Raw genomic sequence first — 20,810 nt, 5'->3', positions numbered from 1 at the left:
GGGCTCAGACTGCCACTTACCAACTCACAGCGGGGTTTGATCTGATGTGCAGCTATCGGAACACTTGTCATTTCCAGTATCGTTTGGAGCAAAGGCGAGCTCCCTACCCAGCCGGCACTCTCAACAGCAGGCACAGGACTTTGTTCCTATAAACTATCTGAGAGGCCTACAAGTTTCCTTGCTTTTAAAGTGGAAGTTAAGTTGTTTTTTTTTTTTTTCAAATATTTTATTTTAGAAAAGGAACAACAGGCGAAAAACAATCAGTGACACGCACTGTACATACATACGTATCAAATATAACATAAAATGAAAATGCAAACCATAACATCTCAGTGAAAAACAATGAGGGTCCCGGTAAGGTCAAACGTGCCGACCCCGGAGTCGGGGAAGGTGCAGAAACCACTACACGAAATCATGGATAACCGGGCCCCTATACGGGCATGTGGAGGGGCTAGATTATAGAGAAGGGGAAAACCTTTCCCGACCGTCGTTCCTCAATTTTATCCCAGAAATGGAAAAGAGAAATGAAAGCAGAGCCCCAGATTGGGCGACATACAAAAACCACAAGGAGGGAGGATGAAAGGAATGGGAGAGGAGGGGGGGGAGAAACAGATGGGGGAATCCCCCGCATGGACAGACCCACGGGCACCCCCGGGGTAGTAATAATCAACCGCACATCAGAGACTTGCCTTTGTCGGAAAGCACGAAGACATTCCAGAAACCCCAAATCTTATCGTATCGTTCCCTGCGATGCTGTCTCGTGAGGGTGAGGTCCTCCATTCTGTTAATGTCCTCCGTCCTGCGCATGCAGTCCCCAATAGTCGGCACTCTAGTCGTCTTCCAGAGCAGCGGGATGCAAGCCCTCGCGGCACTCAAGACATGAGGGATGATTGATTTTTTGCATTTCGAGATTGGCATAGAGGAAACCTGGAGCAGGAAGAACTCCGGGGTGTCCGGGATCTCCCGGTCTGATAGTTCCCCCAAAAGGGCCCGGACGTCTCGCCAGAAGGGACGTAATCGGGGACAAGACCAAAATACATGGAGTATCGTGCCAACTCCACTCTGGCACCGCCAGCAAAGGTCCGACGTGCCGGGGAAGAACTTGCCCAAGAGAGAAGGAACCCTATACCACCGGGTGAGGATTTTATAATTCAACTCCTGCAGTTTCGCACAGGTCGGAGTCTTCAAAGCTAGGGTGTAAACCTTTAAGCGTTGCGCCGGAGTGAGATGTAATTGAAGATCCCGCTCCCACTTGCCCAATCCAGGCAGGACATAGTCCTCCCCCGGAGAGACCAGTAGGCTGTAGGATTTGGACAATGTGCCCGGCAGGTTCCCGCTCCCCACGCAGTACTCCTCAAACGGAGTGAGGTCTCTGGAGAAAGACGATGGGTCCGGCAAAGAGCGAAGGTAGTGGTGTACCTGGGCAGCGTGCCAGAATCCCAACTTGTAGGGGCCACTATCCGACATCAAGTCCTCTAACGTCGGCCACCGAGACCCCCTGAGGAAGTGGGCAGCCCGGGAGACGCCTCGGGACATCAGTCCCCGGAACGCCGCCTCCCTCAGTCCCGGTGAGAACTCCGGGTTACCCAGAACCGGGTAAAGCGGGGACGTCTGCGCGGAAATGGAGGGGTGGGACAGAGCGCGACGAGTGGTCGCAATCGTAACGCCTATCGTGGGGTGGTCTCGGAGGCCTCGCGGCAGGTCCCCCCTGACCCACGGCAGCCCCTCCAGAGAGGCGACAGATTGTCCCCGTTCTAGTTGTACCCATAACTTGCCTTCACCGTGTCTCCACCAGTCAATCAGCCGGCCAAGATGGACCGCTGTATGATATTTAGCCACGTCAGGAAGCGCCAGGCCTCCCGAATGCTTCGGTAGCGTCAACTGGGCCCGAGACAGCCTAGGCCTCCCGTGAGCCCATATGAATTTCACAAAAAGGCTGTGGGTTTGAGTGAAAAAGGAAGCTGGGATCCGCACAGGCAGTGCCTGCAACAGGTACAAGATCTTAGGGAGGATCGACATCTTAATTAAGTTGCAACGTCCAAACCAGGAATGCAGACCAGCATTCCAAGTCTGCAGCAAGCCACGAATTTGGGTCAGGAGGGGAGGGAAGTTCAGGTCATAAATTTTGGACAACTCCGAGGAGATCTGAGTCCCGAGGTATGTCAGGGCACCCCGAGTCCACTTGAAGGGCAACGCGGAGGACAAGTGCTCCAAGAGGGGGGCCGAGACACCCACCCCCAGAGCCTCGGACTTATGAAGGTTCACCTTCATGTTGGAACACATACCGTATCGGTCCAATTCCTGCAATAGGTTGGGTGCCGAAACCGCCGGGTTCGTAATAGAAAAAAGCATGTCGTCGGCGTAGGCCGACACCTTACATTCCAAGTCCCCTATCTTAATTCCCGAAATGTCGGGATTGGCCCGTACCCTGCCCAGAAGCGGTTCCAGAGAGAGCGCGAACAGCAGCGGGGAGAGGGGGCACCCCTGCCGGGTCCCATTAGAAATGAGAAAAGGGCTAGAGAGCACTCCGTTACACTTCACCTGGGCCGATGGGCAGGAGTAAATATGTCCTATCCAGGCCATCAACGTGTCCCCGAAGCCCATCGCCCTCAACGTGGAAAGCATGAACCGCCAGCTGACGCGGTCAAATGCTTTCTCTGCATCTGTGTTGAGTAGTACACAGGGTATGTTCGTTGACCGGGCCACGTGGATAAGGTTCAGGACTTTAGAGGTATTGTCCCTCGCCTCCCGAGAGGGAATGAAGCCCACCTGATCCAGATGGACCAAATGCGGCATGTGACGGCTGAGGCGATTGGCCAAAATCTTTGTGAACACCTTCAGGTCTATATTAAGTAGGGAGATAGGCCTGTAGCTACTGCAGCTGGAAGGGTCTTTTCCCTCCTTGGGAAGAACCGAGATATGAGCCCTAAGGGAGTCCGGCGGGAAAGAAGACTCCCCCCTGCCCAGTGAATTGAGCCAAGCCACCCAATGTGGACCAAGCACATCCATATAAGTGGAATAGTAAGGCAGGGTGAAGCCGTCAGGACCCGGGTAAGTTGTTTTTTTATTCAAATGGCGGACAGGCAGGGTATTTATGACAGAAGAGACCCTATTGGTCTCTTCTGCCATAAACGCATCTTTCTGCTTGTCAGCTGTCATTTTCACTGAGCTGCACATTTACGGCCCTGATCCGTGCTGCAGTGATGTGACTCCCATGCGTGGGAGTGGCGTCATCGCGGCCTGGCCTATCAAGTGGCCAAAGGCATGGGACCCAGGCGAAGATGGAAGCGCCAGTGGCCCACTGGATCGGTCGCAGCGCTGCGTTGGGGACACCATATGATAGGTATAATGCTGTGCATACTAGTACATTATGGCATGTCCCACCTGGGGGAGGGGGGGGGCTTCATTTTTTTTTTTTATAGCAGATTTACTTCCACTTTAACAGACCAAGCTTTGCAGCATAGATACTACATAAAGGAATGACAGACCAAAATCGGATAACAGTCCCAAGATCATTTTAAACTTATTGATAAGAAAATTATTAAAAACAGAGGAGCAACCTGACAGTGGCTGAGCAGCAATGGCATGGAAATGGCCTACACCTATAGCAAGGACATTGTTCAACTTTAGTCAGAGCTGTTCACTTTGTTTTTACCTACAGGCACCCTTACTATAGTCAGTTTTTTTGCTAAAGGTGAATAGGCCCTTAAAGGGTTTAGTACTTATTAAAAGCCTAACTGCAGGTTCCATCTCAATTTAAAAATGAATTTGGACCAAGCCAAACTATATCCTTTACTAACAAATGTGTGTGCTGTCAGAGCAATCTGTATGTAGCATCAGCTACATCTAGTATATAGCACTGTGTTCCAGCAGCAGTATGGGAACTTCTTGTCCGTCCAATTCCGGGAACAAAGTTGAGTTGAGTAGCCCCCTGCAGGAAGCCTTGTATTTTATGAATGAATGCAAGGCTTCCTCTGATTGGCTGAGGTAGAGATCATGATGTTAGCTTGCCTTTGCAGCCAGAGGAATAAAAAGTGCCCAGTGATAAATTGTGCAGTAGTTTAAAATGTGTGTGGTACTCCGCTTGAAGCTACACACAGTGCTTGTGGACATTGCAGCACTGAGTGAAGGAAATAGTTAATTTGTACCAGCTTGGTCCTAACAGACTATTTAAAGTCACTAAAAACTTGGGTGACAGGAGAGAATGCTCTTGTAATGTCTCATCTTTTGATAAATAGAACCCAGTATTGTTTCAGCTCTTTGAAAACCTGTTAAACTAATATTTCTGTAGAGATTTGTAAGCTCAGGCCTGACCCATGTCCTTCAGGCCTCTGTGTCTTTCTTTGAAGGTCACTAGCAGGTTCTCTGTAGCAGCCCAGCCCAAGCAGACGTGTCAAGAGTTTATTTTTTGCAGCTTCTAAAACTTCCTCATAGAAAAGCTGCTCAAATATTTGGAGATTTCATGGATCCAAATATATTATGTTTGGGTCAAAAATGATTTTTTTTCTGATAGTACTTCAAATATTTCCAGATAGTAAAGTAGGTAGACATCTTTTTTAGTTTTCGTGTTATAATCAGCATTGACTAAGCAACGACTGTCATTTCACTTTTTTTTTTTTTTTTTACTCCCAGGAGAAAAAATATTTTTATTAACACTACAAAAAATGGCATTTTGCATCATAAATAGGGCTATTAGAGCGGTTCACACTGCTGCGACCAGAAAATCGCCCCATGAAGGAGTGACTTTAGCGCCCCTTTGAAGAGACTTAAATGATAGGCGACTTTGTCTGTGGGGAATGTCTGGGTAATCTTTTTCTTCTTCCTGGAAAGTCTGATCACAGTCGCTTGAAAATAGATAAGGATCCGACTTAGAGGCAACTCCCATTGAAGTCTATGTGCACAAGTCGGATAGAGGTCGCCTTGAAGTAGTACAGGAAGTGCCGGTTCACACTAATACGACTTGTCAGGCGACTTGGTCAGCCTGGAAAGTCGTGCACCGTTGCAGTCATTGAGTAGTACAGGACCGGTTCTAATAGGAGCGACACAAGTCGCTCCGACTTAGAAAAAGGGTCCTGTACTACTTCGGGGCGACCTGGAGGCGACTTGCATTGACATTCATTTTATGAAGTCCGTGCAAGTCGCGCTGAAGTCGCGCTGCACGCGACTTCACAGGTCGCCCCCTAAGTCGGAGCGACCTAGTGTGAACCGGCACAAACCTTTTCTGAAGTCGGAGCGACTTCAGTAGTGCATATTAAGACGGCTCTCATTCATTTACATTGAATTTGTCACATCTCAAGTTGGAGTAGTGTGAACCGGGTCTTATAGGAATTATTTTACATGTAAAATATAGTCTATAGGTACAATCTAGCCCACCCCCCCCCCCCCTTATCAGACTTGGAAAACTGCTGGTGGGAGAATGTTTCACACTCTTCTGTGTTGTTGCAATGTGTTAGAAGGCGAACCAACAACATTTTTATGTTACTCTTCATTGCTCCAGGTTTGCACTTCTCTCATAATAATTTCAGAATTGTCAACCAGCTTTCCTACATGCCATTTCTAATGGTAGAAGTTGAGCAGAAAGTTGGGTGGAACTTATTCAATTTCTGGTATAAAAGACACATTAATGCAGCTTAAAGTAGAACTATAGGCAAAACTTTTTTCTTTTTTTTTTCATTTTAGATAGAGTAAGGGAGGGTTTTAAAACCCGTCAGATTTGTTTTGCTATCTGTGTCACGTTGGGGAGATACACCTTCACTTCCTGTCACATAGCCAAAAACAGGAAGTGAGAAGAAATGCCTACAAATTCAGGGAATCCTTTGGGGCCCAACAGGTCACTAGTGCTAGTGTCCCCATTGGAAGATTTCCCATCTATTGCTTTTCTGGGAACAACCCAAAATTTGGGATTTTTTTTTCTTTTACTGTACATTCATTGATAATGGTAAACATGACAAAGAAGGATTGTAAAGGCAAAAGGCTTTTTTTTTTCTTAATGCATTAAGATAAAAAAGAAAACCTTCTGTATGCAGCAGCCCCCCCTCATACTTACCTTAGCATATCTTTATCCAGCGATGTTGCCAGGAGTGTCTTGGCTGCCCGGGACTCCCCTCTTCATTGGTTAAGACAGCAGCGCGGTGTAATTGGCTCCAGTTGCTGCCAATCAGGAGAGAGGGGGCGGGGCCAGGTCACAGCTCTGTGTCTGAATGGACACAGGGAGCTGTGACTCGACTCGGGTGCCCCCATAGCAAGCTGCTTGCTGTGGGGGCACTCAACAGGAGGGAGGAACCCGAGAAGAGGATGATCCAGGCTGCTCTGTGCAAAACTACTGCAACGGAGCAGGTAGGTATAACATGTTTTTTTTTTTTTTAACGAGACTTTACAATCACTTTATCGTTCGGCACAGACACCAATAAAAACTGACATGCTTTCTAATCCCTCTCCACTCCACCCAAAACTTAAAAAAAAAAAAAAAAACTTTTGCCTTTAATACTACTTTTAGCATTCATTTATTTAGTATTCATCATCATTGTCATTTTTTATATGTAACATGTAAGTATCAGAAATAGACTAGGTAAGAAGCAACCGGAGGAACAGGCAAGAAGTGACGTGGACAATCTGGGAACTATAACTTTACATATCAAGATATTTTTTTCTCTTCATCCAAAAATGGATTCCTAGCTCTGGATAAATGTATTTATTACTTATGCTTTACCGGTCCCTTCAGTGGTTCCAATATTAAAGCGGAGTTCCAGCCTAACCGCACACTCGCCTGTCCCACGGTCCAGCGATGCGCCGTCTTCTCCCTCTCTGCTCGGCGGCGCCGGCATCACTGATGTGGGCACCCGGCTGTGACAGTTTGCGGCTTCACAGCCGGGTACGCACTGCGCATGCGCAAGTTGCGCTATGCGTCGTGATTGGCCGGCAATCTTCTGGGACCTCTGACATGTCCCAGAAGATTGCAGGGAGGGAGGGAGAGAGGAGAACTTCCGCTCAGGGCGCCGCGGCGCTCCGAGCGGAAGTGGGAGCGGGTATCTGTCAAAACTAGGTACCCGCTCCCCCCCCAAAAAAAAAGGACATGCCAAATGTGGCATGTCAGGGGGTTAGGACTATTTAAAGCGGAAGTTCCACTTTTGGGTGGAACTCCACTTTAAGGTAGTGTAAATATTTTAGGTGTTCTCACCTGTGAGCACTAGTTTTGGAATGTGTTTTTATTGCTTGAAAAATTCTACCTATTCTGTAATCTGGATAAACCAGCTCTGAAGGAACTCCATCAATCATCACTTTAGCCCATACTCCTGATGTAAATAGTCTGAGAACACTTGCCAGAATACTGGTTTATTATTGTCAGATATAAAAAGCCATTGGAAGATCCTGTTGAGAAATGAAGGCCGTGGAGATTGTGGCAGCCAAGAATCAAGTAGTGTTTCAGTTTTTATTACTGAGTTGGCCATGGTTATTACCAGTTTACAATCCATTAGTGGGTAATGCGATATTGAATGTGAAATAAATACGTTAGGTGGAAATCGGTGTCCTTTAGGGCTGATGTGCTTATTCTAAATAGTAGCATGTTGAGCTCTATAGATGGCTTCTGGAATATCTAGTACAGGCATCGCTAAATGTCGATCTGGGGCCTGAAAACGGGCCGCAAGGCAATCCTACCAGGACTGTCACCCCGCCACTTGCCAGCCTGGGTATCCTCTCCAGCCTGACAACTTCCTTCTCCCACCACCCCCGCCACAGCATTCTTCTGTAACATGCAGAAGGTGCGGCATCTCCAGGGCAGTCCTAGCAACCAATCACCTGCCTGTTTAACATGAAAAGCTTGTTTCCCCCCTCTGTCTGGACATGCCTTTCCTTCTACCTGCTGTGTAAGCTAGGATCGGAAAGGTTGAAGGAGGATTTCGGGGATGGAAGGGGGGCTGTAAAGGGGACCAGTATACAAAAAAAGGTGGGTGGCGCAGTGAAGGGGACTGGGCTACAAGAAGGGGGGGGGGCTGTGAAGGGGACTGGGATATGAAGGGGGGGGCTGTGAAAGGGACTGAGATGCAAGTAAAGGGGGGCTGTAAAGGAGATTGGGGTGCTAGGTAGGTAGGTTGTGACTGGGATATGAAGGGGGGGGGGGGGCTGTGAAAGGGATTGAGATTCGAGTAAAGGGGAGCTGTAAAGGAGATTAGGCTGCTAGGTAGGTTGTGACTGGGATACAAGGAGGGGGGCTGTGAAGGGGACTGGGTTACAAGGAGGGGGGGGGGCTGTGGAGGGGACTGGAATACAAGGAGGGGGGGGGGCTGTGAAGGGGACTGGGATACAAGGGGTGGGAAGGCTGTGAAGGGGACTGGGATACAAGGGGGGGGGGATTGAAGGTAACTGGGATGCAAGTAAAGGGGGGCGGGGCTGTAAGGAGGACTGGGACACACAGGAAGTGAGGGTTAGGCTCAGTTCACACAGATGCAATGCCAACCGTGTTTCCCGCATTGCAATCACGCTGTGTTCATGCGATCTGCTGTGGGTGTCAATTAAAAGTTACCACACCCCAAAAGCAGTTCACAGCTCAGTGTGTTTGCTTGAATCGTATCACATGTAGCAAAAAAAAAGTACCTGCACCTTTTTTTTGTGCGGATGAGGTGCAATTTGAGCCAATCAAAATGATGGGCTCAAATCACACAGCACAGAATCGCATGTGATTTGCACAGGATTGCAGTCTGATTCCTGTTCAAATCACGTGTGATGTGATACATCACATCGATGTGAACCCAGGCGAACTCTGTAACCTCAAGAAAAGTAAGAAATGCTTTAAAGAGGAGCTCCAGGCTCCTTCATAAAAAAAATTAAGTCAACAGCTATAAATACTGTAGCTGCTGACTTTTAATGTAAAGACACTTAATTCCGCGATGCTGGCACCCAAGCTGATTCATCAATCTGCTTCAGGTGCAGGCGCCGGCATCTTTAATAAGGGAAACAGGAAGTGAAGCCTTGCTGTGCTTTCTAAATGGTCCCTCTGTCTTCTGGGACCTGTGTGTTCCAGAAGGCAGCAGGGGAAGGAGAGGGCTGTAAATGTTGTAGATTGGCGATCTTACCCGGAAGTGGGAGCAAGGTACCCACTCCCCCCACCCCCCCCCCCCCCCCAAAGTGCCAAATGTGGAGTGGAGGGGGAATACTGAAACCTCTGTTGGCTTTTTAATGTGGTCTGTTTCAAAGGGCAGGGCCAATTCTTTTCAGCCCACATTAGGAGATAAAGTGCATTTCTAGTATTTTGTTTTTTTTTCTGTACTTGGAAGGGTCTTTAAAGCAGTACATTACTGGAAAATTATATTTATCTTGCATATGGATTCACATAGCTATTTTGAGATAGAATAGAACATTTTGCCTCTACAGTATCTGAAGTTCCTGGGTATTTATAATATATCATAGCTAGAGTTAACTGTATCAACTGTGGATATAAGGCTCCATGTACACGGGACGGTGTAAATGGCCTTTTGGGAGCAGTTGGGCGTTTTTTTCAGAAGCCCCTGAACCCATCTACATTTTATCTTATCTGTCCATGTACACAGGGTCGTTTACAGTCATTTGCAGGCAGTTGAGTTCAGGGACGTTTTTTGGAACGCAATTATTTGCGTTCGAACGTGTGTTTCCCGGCGCTTCAAACGCAGAAACGCGGCCGAACGTGATGAACGTACGTTCAGCCACGTTATAAGTTTTTTTTTTTTTTTTTTCCATTCAAAATCAATGGTTCCCTATGGGAGCCTATTGATTTGAATGGAAGTCGCATCCGGTCTTCTCTGCTCTGGTCTTCTCCGCTCTACTGCTCTTTTGCTGTCCGCTCTTCTGCTCTTTTGCCCTCGGCTCTTCTCTTCTTCTTCCTCCGGTCCTCCTCCGACGATGTCTCCGGTGATTATGCCGGTCTCTGCAGCTTGTTATATAGCCATTGTGGGCGTGGCCCCGGATGACGTCATCGGGAGGCCCCGCCCCCTCATGTCACAGATGCTGTCATCGGGGCCCACGCCCACAATGGCTATATAACAAGCTGCAGAGACCGGAGACCGGCATAATCACCAGGGACATCGTCGGAGGAGGACCGGAGGAAGAAGAAGAGAAGAGCTGAGGGCAAAAGAGCAGAAGAGCGGACAGCAAAAGAGCAGAAGACCAGAGCAGAGAAGACCGGATGAAGATTTTTAATAAACTTTCCAAAATGTCTCCTGTTGTTATTTACATACACTGCCTTTTATGGGGTGAATGGGTAGGGGTACAGTGTACCCCATACCCATTCATATAGGGAGGGGGTCCGGGATCTGGGGGGCCCCCTTGTTAAAGGGGGCTTCCAGATTCCGATGAGCCCCCTGCCCGCAGACCCCCACAACCACCGGCCAGGGTTGTGGGGATGAGGCCCTTGTCCTCATCAATATGGGGGCAAGGTGCTTTGGGGTGGGGGTGCAGAGCTCCCCCTGCCCCAAAGCACCAACACCCCCCCATGTTGAGGGCATGTGGCCTGGTATGGTCCAGGGGGGGTGGGGCCGCTCGCTCGTCCCCTCCCCCTTCCTGCCCTACCGGGCTGCATGCTCGGATAAGGGTCTGGTATGGATTTTGGGGGGGACCCCACGCTGTTTTTTTCGGCATGGGGCTACCCTCAAATTCCATACCAGACCCGAAGGGCCTGGTTTGGAACCTGGGGGGGACCCCCACGCAGTTTTTTTTCCCATTTTTGGCGTGGAGTTCCCCCTCAAGATTCTCACAGTGCAAGTCGCGCCGCAAGTTGGATCATCCTGATCCGACTTGCGGTGCCACTTCCATTCAAATCAATAGGCTCCCATAGGGAATCATTGATTTTGAATGGAGGCAGAAAAAACGCTGCTAAAAACAACGTGGTCAAACGTGCAATAACGCAAATGGAAAAAGCTACTGAAAGCAAGTTTAACAGCTGCTTTTTCCCGGCGTCAGATCTAGCTTTGCAGCACGGTTTTTTCTAACATTCCGTGTACATGGAGCCTAAGACTGTGTGGGATTGTATGGTTGTGTTTTCTTTTTTCTTTTTTATTGGTTGAGCTTGATGGACTTGTGTCTTTTGTCAACCTAACTGTAACTTAGGAATGTTTTTATTCTTTGCTTGGATACAAATCTAAAGCTGGCCATAGACGCTTCCTGCTGAACCACTGGCTGGGATTCGAATATGTATGGGCAGGCTGAATGTACCCAAGTTGATCAATTGATCAACTTGGGTACAACCAGCCTGTCTGATTTTACATGCAATTATTGCTAGCGTCTATTATAGCCGCTAGCAATAATCACTGTTCTCCCGGCAGGGACGACTTCCACTACCTAAGGCCGGCCATAGATGGTGCAAATTTCTTTCCTGCAGCCATGGATTGCAGGAAACAAATTTGCATGATTTCCCCATCAACATAGGGAGAGGAATCCCTCCTTGTGAGCTATTGTCTGCGTCCTTGCCGGGAGAAGACAGTGATTATCACTAGCGGCTGTAGCAGCCGTTATCGATAATCTCAAGAGAATCCGGCAGGCTGGTTGTACCCAAGTTGATCGATCGATTAACTTGGTACATCCAGCCCTCCCCTTAACTGTTTGAAACTTTGCCAGTTCATGCTGTTTTAATTCCTTGAGATATAGATGGCTGACTTGGAGGGGATCATCGCCCTAAAACGAATCTCAAGGTACCTTTTAAAATGTGTAAATAAAAATGATGACCATCCTAATCCACACAGCGGAGTGCCACACTTGGAGCATTCTCTGCTGAAATGTTATGGAATGATGGGAATGTCGTTTGTTCCATTACAATTCCACACTTGGATTGCATTTATTCTAAGCATGTAAAGGTTTTGGAGTGGAACAGCGCGATTGACCCCAGTGATTGTGGATTGTTGCTATTTTGGTGTAAAGACTTTGTTTATTCTTGCAGATTTTACCAATAAAAAACCTTGTGAATTTGGAATCAATACTAGACTAAAATAAATGCAGCAAAGGAGCAGATGACATCACATAATGAATGCAGCTGAATGTAATGTTGTTCACAGACCTGTGCTTCTCACCTTTTTTTTTTTTTTTTTTTTTCCATTCAACACATCCCTATAAATTATGCAAAATCTTGAAGCCCCACTTTCTAAAATGTAAAAAGAATAGTTTTACATAATGGAGCAGCATCTGCACACACAGGACACCCAACATTAGATGTGATTTATGTTTACAATACAAACATACCTTTTGACACTGGTACTGACTAGTACGTTCCAGTGGTTCTATTCTCCCTGACACAGCTAATGTGACCCCAGTGCTGATGGGGAGGGGCAAAAAAGGTTAGTATGCAGGCGGCGTCCAGTGTACTCCTTATCAACCGATGATGTCATCGGATGTTAGAATGCTGGGGGTTAACATGCATGGTGTCAAAGGTTGTAATGCTGCACAATAAAAACGTGGCTTTGTTTTTAATGGCACCCCTGAAGACTACCATTAAAAAAGACTCTAGACAACAGACTACTCAAGGCAGAGCAGACTTCAGTGTCTATAGGACTCCACAGGCAAAAACTCATCCTAGGGGATAGGTTAAAAAAACTTCTCCGTTTTCTTTTTTGCCAATAACTTGGTGGTATACACATGCTGAACATAAGCAGGCACACAAACAATGTTTGTCAACCTGAAAGAAGGAAATACCTGAGGGTGGAGTTGTGCCATTGTGTTCAACACCTCCTCTGTTTATGGCCCAAAAGCTGATTTATTTAAGACCTGCTATTTTACATAAAGAGACAGACGTAGTCCTCCTTGATTAATATCAACTCGGGGTTATACTGCCCTCTACATGAGTAGGACTACACAGGAAAGAAAACGTTCTGGCCACACCTTAGGGGCAGTCTCAGAGGGTATATCCTCTCACTTCCTGCTACAGGATATCAGTTTTTTTCTGTCTAGTTAGGAGTAAGGACCTAAGTTCCTTGCTGGGATCTTTGGTCCTGGCAAGATTTTTTAGAAATACTTTTTTAGGCAGCTTTTCTTCTCCAGTGTTCCTGTGAGATCTTCAAGCAAGTACTCTGAAACTGGGCGACGGGCTGGATGTTGAGATCCAGTGGTCACCCCAGTTCAGCCTACGAGCGTGTGCAGGCCATAGCTCCGCGCTGGGTCGGCCGCGACATAGTCCCACTGGACGGGGACTGACCCTGCGAGTTAAACGTCTCGCCTGGATGCCAATGACCAACGGAGTCACGGCGTCCACATTGGTCGACAGCCCCCCCACTCTGGTGGAGAGGGGTTCTGTCAGGAGTTGGCGCCCGCCTGGTTCCGGTATTGTAAGTAAAATGTTCCCCCTCTCCCCCTGTCGGGTTTGTTGGTGGACGCGGGGCCCCTCTCTGGGATGGATGGACGTGATCCTAGCAGGTGTCATTGATCCCCCTCTTAAGAGCTTGGTTTGGGAGCTGACTATCTATAGTCACTATATGACACTATAAGGGAGATGACTGAAGTCAGTGGCAGACTGCTAAAAGGCATTACCTTTTGGATGGATTACCGCATCCGCAGGTCGCCATCCTTCCATAAAGCCGGTCACCTCCGCAGGCCGCACAGCCTCCCACAGGCCGCACAGGCCGAGGACTACCTCCCGCAGGCCGCACAGGCCGAGCGCACACTCCCGCAGGCCGAGGACTACCTCGCACAGGCCGAGCGCACACTCCCGCAGGCCGCACAGGCCGAGCGCACAGGCCGAGCGCACTCTCCCGCAGGCCGCACAGGCCGAGCGCACTCTCCCGCAGGCCGCACAGGCCGAGCGCACACTCCCACAGGCCGAGCGCATACTCCCGCAGGCCGCACAGGCCGAGCGCACACTCCCGCAGGCCGCTGCTACTTTGCTCAAGCCGCCGCTATCCTCCACAGGCCGCGGAGGGGCGGAGCCGTGGAGGATAGCGGCGGCTTGAGCAAAGTAGCAGCGGCTACTAGTAGCATCTCTCTCTCTCTCTCTCTATCTCTCTATCTCTCTATCTATCTCTATCTATCTCTATCTATCTCTATCTATCTCTATCTATCTCTCTCTATCTCTCTCTATCTCTCTCTATCTCTCTCTCATCCCGGTGGCGTTGTTGGAGGCACTAGTTGTGTCTGTCCGGGAAACCTTAAATTTTGAGATTACACCGGCAGAGGTAGCTGAGACTGATATTCCGTTTTTTTGGTACTAGCAAGCCTACCAAAATGGTGAAGGGTTTCCCTTGCCCAAATGGGGTCGTCCGAAAACGAACCTCTGCTATTTCCAAACGCATTGCTAGGCGCTATCAGTTTGAGGTATCCCTCATTATAATATGGACGGTACCACCAATAGTGGACTCGCCGATTTCCAGACTAAATAAAGCCACTGTTATCCCATTGGCTTGACAGAATGGGCCCCCACCCATCTCTAGGGTGGGGGGACGTCTTCACCGGTTTCCGGATCCATGGCTTTCCAGAATCCCGGATAAAGGGGTTCGCGAGGTCATACGGTCGGGATACAAGATCGAGTTTCGATCACCACCGGTGCGATTCTTCCCTTCCAAAATTCCACATCCCCGGGTCGCTTAAAAAGCTTTGCGCGGGACAGCTTGATGCAACAGGGAGTGGTAGTTCCCATTCCTTAGACAGTTTCAGGGGTTCTAGTCGAACCTGTTCACAATGCCCAGGAAAAAGGGCTAGGTGCGTCCAATTCTAGGCTTGGGAGAGATGGAGTCCATCCGAACAGTGGTGGCCTCCCTGCATCAGGGGGATCTCCTGGCGTCCATAGACATTTAGGATGCCTATCTTCATATCCCCATCTTCACAGGCTGGTTCCCACCAGGACACTGAACTATCTGGGCCTAATTTTGGATACATCCTTGGCAAGAGTGTTTCTCCATGCGGAGAAACTCCAGAAGATTCAGTCAATGATTCGGATGTTGCTGTCCGTCAACTGGCTGGGACTGATGGTCGCCTCCTTAGAGGCAGTACCGTTTGCCCAGTCTCATACCCGAATTCTCCAAAAGGAGATTCTTCTCAAATGGAATCGGAATCCCGATTCCCTGGACAATCGAATCCGATTGAGCAAGCGGACCAGGGAGTCTCTGGTCTGGTGGCTTCGGGGAAGTCATTTCTTCTGATAAATTCCAGGTTACCGATAAATGTGTTGGAACTGAGAGCGATCAGACTTTGTCCGATTTACTGGCCCGAGCAGCTCCAGGGCAGCCCGGTTCGGATCCAATCGGACTATGCCACGGTCATGACTTATGTCAATCACCAAGGGGCACCAAGAGTGCCCTGGCGGCCATAGAAGTGGCCAAAATTCTTTATTGGGCAGAACAGTTGTTCCAGCTCTCTTCGCGATATTCATCCCGGGGGTGGACAGGCAGATTATCTCAGCCGTCAGATTCTGGATCCAGAGGTATTTCACCAGCCGTCCCTTCATTGGGGCACCCCGGATATGGATCTGTTGGCATGTCGGCTCAACAGGGCTCGCGCCCGCGATCCTCTAGCGGACGCAGCAGAGGCGCTGAGCGCTATTATATGTCTTTCCCCCTCTCAAGTTGCTGCTGAGATTTCTCCGCAGGATAGAGGTGGAGGGAACTCCAGTTATCCTGGAAATTCCGGCTGGCCTCGTCAAGCCGGGTACGCCGACTTGGGCAGGCTAGTCGCGGACGCTCCTTGGAGACTTCCTCTCAGGGAGGATCTGCGGTCTCAAGGACCGATCTTCCATCGTGCTTTACAGTCGCTGGTTTTAACGGCCTGGCCATTGAGACCCAGGTACTGAAGGACAGAGGATTGTCAGCTTCAGTTATTCCTACTCTAATTAAAGCAAGGAAAGCGACTTCCAGCAAAGTCTATTATTGCACATGGAAGACTTATATTGTGTGGTGTGAATCTTTGGGATTTCCCCCACGTACCTATTTGGTGACCCGAATTTTGGCTTTTCTGCAAAAGGGGGTTGAGCAGAAACTATCCTTGAGCACCATCAAGGGTCAGGTTTCAGCGTTAGCAATCTTCTTTCAGAAGCCGCTGGCTACTCATTCCTTGGTGCGGAATTCCATCCAGGGGGTGCGGCACTTGGTTCCGCCAGTGCGCGCGCCCTTACCGCCCCGGGCTCTTAATTTGGTTTTGTCGGTTCTGCAGAAACCTCCCTTTGAAAATATCAGGGAGATTCCCTTGCTTACATTATCCCAGAAGGTGGCCTTCTTGGTGGCTATCACTTCTGCACGCAGGGTGTCAGAACTGGCTGCATTATCATGCCATTCCCCATATCTAGTGGTTCATAGGGATAATGTAGTTCTTCATCCGAAGCCATCCTTTCTTCCTAAGGTGGTTTCAGATTTTCATCTGAATGAAGATATTGTGCTACCTTCCTTGTGTCCTAAGCCCAATCATCCTTGGGAATGTGCGTTGCATTCCTTGGATGTAGTTCGGGCAATCAGGGCATACCTGAAGGCTACGGAATCGTTCCGTAAAACGGATTCACTTTTTGTGATCACGGATGGCCCCAGAAAGGGGTTGCCTGCATCTGCCGCGACTATCTCCAAATGGATTAGACAGACGGTGGTACAGGCTTATTCTATTAAGGGTCGGAATCCTCCGTTCCCTGTTAAGGCGCACTCCACTCGAGCGCTCAGTACTTCCTGGGCCTACCACCATCAGGCGTCAGTGGTCCAGGTTTGCAAGGCGGCTACCTGGCCGTCGGTGCATACCTTTACAAAATTTTATAAAGTTGATGTGATGGCATCGTCAGATGCCTCTTTTGGCCGCAAGGTTTTGCAGGCCGCAATTTGAGGAGACCGGTGGTCTACCTCGAGGGTTTTTTTCCGTTGGAATTTCAGTTGAGTCTCATCTTTTGATTGATGAGCCTTTAAAACTTCTAGTTGGCACCGGTTGGGCCTTCTAGATTGGATTTTGATTTCCATTTTCCCACCCCTCATTTGTGGCACTGCTTTGGGACGTCCCGAGTTGATATTAATCAAGGAGGACTACGTCTGTCAATGAGCGACAGAAAAATTGATTTTTGTAAGATCTTACCGTAAAATCCTTTTCTCTTAAGCTCATTGACAGACGTAGTACCCGCCCCTCTGTTTTTGAGTTGGGTTGGGTTAAATTCTCTGACACTGCTTTGTGACATAACTGATATCCTGTAGCAGGGAGAGAGAGGATATACCCTCTGGGACTGCCCCTAAGGTGTGGCCAGAACGTTTTCTTTCCTGTCTAGTCCTACTCCTGTAGAGGGCAGTATAACCCCGAGTTGATATTAATCAAGGAGGACTACGTCTGTCAATGAGCTTAAGAGAAAAGGATTTTACGGTAAGATCTTACAAAAATCCATTTTGTTTTTGTTTTTTTGACGCTTGGGAAAAAATCTATAGGGCCATATATTCGGATAAGAGGGTCGAGATGGTTGATGTTTTGACACCATATCCCTTCTACAAATAGTGTTCATCAATACTAAAAAATGTTTTTTTTTTTTTTTTTATGGACTTGTAAGGTAAATAAAGTATAATAAACTATTGTTCATGCATAAATAAAAAAACATCATATGTGATAATTCATACATGCGCAAAAAAAAAAATATATAATATATACACACACTGTATTACCAAAAGTATTGGGACACCTGCCTTTACACGCGCATGAACTTTAATGGCATCCCACTCTTAGAACGTAGGGTTAAATATTGTGTTGGCCCACCCTTTACAGCTATAACAGCTTCAACTCTTGCGGGTAGGATGTCCATAAGGTTTAGGAGTGTGTATATGGGAATTTTTGACCATTTTTCCAGAAGCGCATTTGTGAGGTCAGGCACTGATGTGGACAAGAAGGCCTGGTTTGCAGTCTGCACTCTAATTTATCCCAAAGGTGTTCCACCCTCAACTCGCTCATCCATGTCTTTATGGACCTTGTTTGTGCACTGTTGCACAGTCATGTTGGAACAGGAAGGGGCCATCTAAAAACTGTTCCCACAAAGTTGGGAGCATGAAATTGTCCAAAATGTGTTGGTATGCTGACAGTTTAAGAGTTCCCTTCACTGGAACTAAGGGGCCAAACTAAATCCCTGAAAAACAACCCCACATCATAATCCCCCCTCCACCAAATGACTTGGACCACTGCACAAAACAAGGTCCATAAACACATGGATGAGCAAGTTTGGGGTAGAAGAACATGACTGACCTGCACAGAGTCCTGACCTCAGCCCAATAGAGCACCTTTGGAATGAATAAAGAGGAGACTGCGAGCCAGGCCTTCTCGTCCAACATATTCCAGTGACTTTCTTGTGTTGTGTTCTCCTTTTTTAGGACATCAAAACCCAACTTCACCTTTGTTTGATAATTTGAGAAAAAACGCAAATCACTGGCAGATACTGTACTGTGTGTGTGTGTGTGTGTGTGTGTGTGTGTATATATATATATATATATATATATATATATATATATATATATATATATATATATATATAATGGTCTTGCCTTTATCATAGTAGAGCTAATATATATATATATATATTTTTTTAACTCCTGGCGTCCAATTGGTAAGCTTTTTCCTTTCTTTTGCCCTTCATTTGTCTTTTCTAGATAACGATGGCTCTATAGTTGGGGCTGAATGTTTTTCCTGTAGTGCAGTATAAATGAAGAGCTTTAGCATCTTTTATCATATACTGTTTATACAGTAAATTCTGTGTGATTCTGCTGCAGCACCCATTGTTTGCTGCTATTGTAAGCAAAAAAAGTGCTGTGCACACTGTTGGCATATGGCCCAAAAAGCCATTTCCCTCCCCGGTGTCATGTGATTCGTTAGAGTTACAAGGTCTCAGGTGTAAATGGGGAGCAGGTGTGTTAAAGTTGGTGTTATCACTCTCTCATACTGGTCACTGGAAGTTCAACATGGCATATCATGGCAAAGAACTTCATGAGGATCTGAAAAAAGAATTGTTGCTCTACATAAAGATGGCCTAGGCAATAAGAAGTTTGCCAAGACCCTGAATCTGAGCTGCAGTATGGTGGCCAAGACCATGCCGCAGTTTAAAAGGACAGGTTCCACTCAGAACAGACCTCTCCATAGTCGACCAAAGAAGTTGAGTGCACGTGCTCAGCGTCATATCCAGAGGTTGTCTTTGGGAAATAGACGTATGAGCGCTGCCAGCATTGCTGCAGAGGTTGCAGGGGGGGGCGGTCAGCCTGTCAGTGCTCAGACCATACGCCGCACAATGCATCAGAGACATGCAAAAATCCGGAATATTGCTGCACTCCTTGCTAACTTTATCGAAGTATTAAAATCCCATCACATGTATGACCGGAACATAAAAGGTAAGCGCTAAAGTCAGCGCTTACTCGAGTAAGCAAAACCCATTTTGTAGAAATGGGGTTGTAAACTAATACAGGATTTTCATAAGTATTCTAAGTTTGACTTGCCTGATTTTACTTCCTGTGACCTTGCTCTGTCCATTCCCAGATTAGAAAGTCGCCATTTTAAAAATGTAATCTGTGACCGATGTTCTGTCAGATTATCAAACCTGTCAGATCCGCTAATGGAAGTCACGTTCCATCAGCTGACTTACCAAAAATACTTACTGCGCATGCGTTCCACTGCAAGTAGGTTTGCTAATCCGACAGAACACCTGCAGTCAGAAGATGGCAGCGGACATCTTGTTACACCCAGCCAAGTCTTAAATTCTAGACTCATTATAGCAATAAAGTGAGCAAATATACTTGTATACAGTATTTTGAAACCTGTATCAGGAATATAAGGTGTTGGGGTAACAAACACTTTAATGCATTTCCTTAAGGTAAAAACACCCCACAACTTCTCCCCCCAAACACTTAACCTAAGCCTATTAAAGATCCAGTGCTGTGTGTGCTGCAGTCTTCTCTTCCCTCACTTTCTCATCTCACAGCGACTCGGGCAAATCAAATGCTGTGAGGAGGGGGTGGGGCGGATTCAGAATGTGTGTGTGTGTCTAATGGACATGGGCAGCGCCGCTCGGGAGTGAGCCTTCAGGTGTGCCCCTATAATAAGGGGCTTGCTATGGGGGTACACAGAGAAGTATAAGAGCCAGGCGCATTGAATTGGGACCCCAGGTTTGGGGCTGCTCTATGCAAAACCATTGCAAAGAGTTGGTAAGTATTAAATGTTTGTTTTTGTATTTTTAATTTAAGGCTTTATAATCACTTTAATATTCATTGGACCTTTTCATGTAACTTTTAAGTTAATTTTGAATATTTTACATCTTCAGCTTTCATTGAACCAATACCTAATTATCCCGCCATAAAGGCTATTAAGCGGGCTCTTCCTGTTATTCATGAAGCTATGTTTTCTCCTTGTCACATTGGTGTGGACTTTAAGCAGCTGAGCTGACACTCATTCCAAGGGCATGTGACACTTGTTACTAGCAGGAAGCCCACCTAAGTAGTGACGTGCAGCTGCTGCTGAAGCACACGTAGACATATAGAGGCTGCAGTTCAGTAGCACTCTGTAGTATCAGTAGCAGCGTGTACTGTAAGTCAATTTTTTAATCTAATTGAACCTGAAAACACTACTTTATATAAAAAAAAAACATCGCAGACATTTATGAAACACAATGGTTTACATCTACTTCAAATATGTTTAAATCCCTTAGGCTAGGTTCACACTAATGCGGTGCAGGAAACATTGCAATCCATGTGCGTTTCCGGCACCACATCCAAATCGCAGTGCCCTTGTGATCTTCAGTGGGTGTCAGTGCAGTCTTAATGACACCCCAAATGCAAGTCGCAAACACTGTGTGTTTGCCAGGAGCAGATCGCATGGCACAAAATGACCATGCAATCCAGTTGCAGTATGGTTCCAAAATTACTGCATAAATGTCTTTGGTGCTG

At 47.4% G+C, this 20,810-nt stretch overlaps 1 protein-coding gene across 3 annotated transcripts in view; it reads left to right on the top strand.

Annotated features, from left to right (window-relative positions):
* OGDH (oxoglutarate dehydrogenase) overlaps positions 1 to 20,810 on the top strand; it is a 163,437-nt gene that overhangs the window by 10,408 nt on the left and 132,219 nt on the right. The window lies entirely within an intron of this gene.

This window comes from Pelophylax lessonae, assembly GCF_965119305.1.
Source record: "Pelophylax lessonae genome assembly, chromosome: 4".
Lineage (NCBI taxonomy): Eukaryota > Metazoa > Chordata > Amphibia > Anura > Ranidae > Pelophylax > Pelophylax lessonae.
The sequence above is the reverse complement of the archived record's forward strand: the minus strand, read 5'-3'. Positions and strand labels throughout refer to the sequence as shown.